At 45.4% G+C, this 4,165-nt stretch overlaps 1 non-coding gene across 1 annotated transcript; it reads left to right on the forward strand.

Annotated features, from left to right (window-relative positions):
• The first annotated feature begins 3,787 nt into the window (after positions 1-3,787).
• LOC111914387 (small nucleolar RNA R71) lies at positions 3,788-3,894 on the forward strand. Its single transcript, XR_002857791.1, has one exon. It is a non-coding gene; the product is annotated as a small nucleolar RNA R71 (small nucleolar RNA).
• Positions 3,895-4,165: the final 271 nt, after the last annotated feature.

Raw genomic sequence — 4,165 nt, forward strand, 5'->3', positions numbered from 1 at the left:
AGTTATGAGTAGAAGACGCGGGGGTTAGCCCTAGGCACAGTATGCTAGTATGATATTCAGGACGAGGTCCAATGATTGCGTGCGAGTGCCCAAGGAATGGTTTATATGATAGTTTATACATGTTGTCTGTGTGATACATGTATGTGCCTGGTAGGGAGGTGAGTGTGGGCGAGGTCACGTAGCTCACCAGTAGCAGAGTTTGGATGGTGTTCCACATCTCATTAGCAGCAGATCAGGGGTGAGGCCCAAGTTAAGGAAAGAGTGAGTGTGGGTTGGGCCCATATCTCACTATGAGTCGGAGCGTGGACGGGGTTCCATGAATCATCAGTAGCAGGACAAGGGCGAGGCCCAGGATAGGCGAGGCCTTCGGACATGATCTATTAGTATATGTTTCGCTTATGTGTTGTGATATGTTTATGTGCTATTATATGTTAGCGGGAGAGGCCCTGTGACAGGCGAGGCCTAAGTGAAGCAGATCTGTATCCGAGCGGGGCTCGAAGCCAGGCAAGGCCTGGAGTGGTGGGGCCGTTGTAGCAGGCGAGGCCCTAGGTAGGGGGTGAGGCCCAGAACTGCGGGCATGGCCCAGTATGTGTAGTATGTGGTTATGCATGGTATGTGGTAGATTGGGAACTCGCTAAGATTTGTGCTTACAGTTTTCAGTTTTGGTTTCAGGTACTTCCGGTAGCGGAGGGAAGAGCTCGGGGTGATCGCATGGTACACACTATAGATTTGACAGCCTGGGATGTTTTACTCTGATAACTAACATATGTTTTGGAAATCAATACTCTGATTATGTTATGGATTGAAAATTATGTTTTAAGTAATGTTTTATAAAAGAAATTTTTAGTCTTGAATTTTGGGACGTTACAGTCGAGTTCTTCAATCTTCAAACCCGAGAACATCTAATGCCCTTCACATTAGTTGGTGGGGGTAATTTAGCAATGGTGTCTATCTTTGCCCGATCCACCTCAATTCCTTTTTTAGAGACTTTATGTCCCAAGACTATACCCTCTTTGACCATGAAATGACACTTTTCCCAATTTAGGACCAAGTCGGTTTTCTCACATCTAGCAAGCATCGAGTCAAGATTTGTGAGGCAGTCATTGAAAGAAGATCCGAATACAGAAAAGTCATCCATAAAGACCTCCATGAATTTTTCCACCATATCATGGAATATGGCGGTCATGCACCTTTGAAATGTCGCAGGTGCATTGCATAGTCCAAATGGCATGCGTCTATAGGCGAAGGTCCCACTGGGGCATGTAAAGGTGGTCTTTTCTTGGTCCATTGGGTCTATGGGTATTTGGAAATACCCGGAAAACCCATCTAAGAAGCAATAGTAGCTATGGCCCGATAGTCTTTCTAACATTTGGTCTATGAAAGGAAGGGGAAAATGGTCTTTGCGAGTGGCATCGTTTAGCTTGCTATAATCGATGCACACTCGCCAACCGGTTACCATTCACGTTGGAATTAACTCGTTCTTGTCGTTGGTAATGACCGTCATTCCTCCTTTTTTGGGCACCACCTGGACCGGACTCACCCATGGGCTATCGGAGATGGAATAGATGATTCCTGCATCCAAAAGCTTGACCACCTCCTTTTTGACGACTTCTTGCATGTTCGGGTTTAATCTTCTTTGATGCTGCACCACCGGCCTGGCTCCTTCTTCTAAGTTGATTTTGTGAGAGCAGTAGGATGGACTTATTCCCTTTATGTCGGAGATGCTCCATGCGATGGCTCTTTTCCTCGTCTTTAACACCCGTACAAGCTCTTCCTTTTCCGTCTTGGAGAGATCTGAGGCTATAATCACTGGCTTCTGATTTCCTTCTTCCAGGAAGGCGTATTCCAGATGGTCCGGCAATGTTTTGAGCTCCAATTTATTCTGCATAGTGGCGGACTCGCCGAGTGCAGGTGTGGTACTCGGCGAGTTGATGGCGGTATTCGCGACTACTGACATTTCTTCAGGTGAACTCGGCGAGTAGATCGGGTCTACTCGGCGAGTAGAGCTTTCAGCTTGGTTTTTTAGTTCTTCATACTCTGCTTCCTCCAACAGTCTTTCAATCTCTATTAAATCTTTTTCTGGATCAAATACTTCTTCCAAAGCTGCAAATTTGCTGGAATTTTCAGGTATGTCTTCTTCCCATAACTCGTCAAGCATGTCGATTGAGAACGCCGTGTCGTCACTAGTCCTTGAGTACTTCATGGCTTGGTCTACCCCGAATGTTACTGAGTCGTCCCCAACTCGCAATGTGAGCTTTGAATCTCTCATATCTACGATGGCGCTAGCGGTGTTGAGGAAGGGTCTTCCAAGGATGATTGGTACTTGCGGATCCGCCTCCATGTCGAGAATGATGAAGTCAGCTGGGAAGACAAATTTGTCTACTTTCACTAATAAATCTTCACAATGCCTCTTGGGAAAGTAACCGTCTTGTTTGCCAAATGAATTGCCATTCGAATTGGCCTTGGCTCCGGGAGGTCCAGCTTTTTGAAGAACGAGTACGGCATAAGGTTCACACTCGCTCCAGAATCAGCTAAAGCATGAATTGCTGCCAAGTTGCCAAATTGGCAAGGTAGAGTTAAGCTCCCCGGATCACCCTTCTTCTTTGGTAATTTGTTTAGCATGGCGGCGGAGTAATTCTCATTCAATACTACTTTCTGCACCTCTTCCATCTTTCTTCTATTAGTAAGGAGTTCCTTAAGGAATTTTGCATACTTGGGCATTTGCATAACGGCTTCAATGAAAGGAATGTTTATTTGAAGAGTTTTAATATGATCAAGGAACTTCTGATATTCCTCTTCCTGCTTCTCCTTCTTGGCTCGGGCTGGGTATGGCATTGGAGGCTGGTATGGTTTCAAGGGTGGCTGATCATTAGTTTTTTTAGATGTACTCGCCGAGTCCATCGGTCCTACTCGGCGAGTAGGGCTCTCAGATTGTGAATGTTGGTTTTCAACTTGTACTTCCGTTTCTTCCTTCTGTGAGTCCTTGTTCGCTTCAGTTCGAATGGGGGCCAAGGGAGTAATAATCTTCCCACTTCTTGTGGTAACAATATTCACTTGCGCGCCTCGTGGGTTGTTCTCTGTTTTGCTAGGAAGCTCTCCCGGTGACCTTTGGTTTAGTTGTTGAGCGAGTTGCCCAAGCTGAGTTTCTATATTATGGATGGATGCTTGCTGGTTCCTGAGCATTGTTCTTGTTTCTTGGATAGCAGCATCGTGGTCACTGTGTCTTTTCTCGGAAGCAGCCACAAATTTAGTTAGCATATCTTCCAAGCTTGGCTTCTTTTCTTGCACCGGCTCCTCCTTTTGGTAAAAGCCTCTTCCTTTTTGTCTATACTTCTCCTCCTTGGCCTTCTTGTACTCTTCGTAAGGCAGCCACTCCTTCTTTTGTTTTCGCCAGTCTTCATCATACCGGTCACCGCTCGAATAGCATACTTATGCCTTTTTGTTGCCGTGCTCATCTAAATCACAATCCCTAGTGAGGTGAGGTCCATTGCAGTTTTCACAACCCACCCGTATGGCATGGATAGTTTGATCCATTTTGTCCATTCTCCTATCCATGGTTTTTAACATGGCCATGACCGCGGATAAATCTTCAGTAGCAGCGTATGCGGCTCCCCTCGTGACATCATTCCTAGGGTTGTGGTATTCTCTAGAGTGTTTAGAGAATTCTTCAATTAATTCTTTAATCACCGGGGGTGGCTTCTTTGTAAGTGGGCCTTGTGAGTCTAGCAACTGCCGGGTTGTGACATTAACTCCATCATAAAAGATGGAAACTTCTTGCTGGCTGTTTAGATCATGGTGTGGGCAATTTCGTAGTAAACTTTTGTACCTCTCCCATGCTTCATATAAAGATTCTCCAGCTTGTTGTTCAAAGTTTGCAATGGCCTTCTTGAGTTTGGCTATTTTGGATGGTGGGCAAAAATGATCTATAAATTCTTCCTTCATTTTGGCCCAAGTAGTGACTGACCCGGGAGGAAGTGATTTGAGCCAGTCTTTAGCAACACCCTTGAAGGTTACCGGAAGCATCCGAAGTAGTTGAGTTTCGCGGGTTACATTTGGAATGTTGAAATAGTCAGCAACATCATTTACTTCATCCAAATGTTTGTAGGCATCTTCATGATCTTTCCCATAGAAAGGTATTTCCTTAAGCGCAGCTAGGATATGACCT

This window comes from Lactuca sativa, chromosome 5 (assembly GCF_002870075.4).
Source record: "Lactuca sativa cultivar Salinas chromosome 5, Lsat_Salinas_v11, whole genome shotgun sequence".
Classification (NCBI taxonomy): Eukaryota; Viridiplantae; Streptophyta; class Magnoliopsida; order Asterales; family Asteraceae; genus Lactuca; species Lactuca sativa.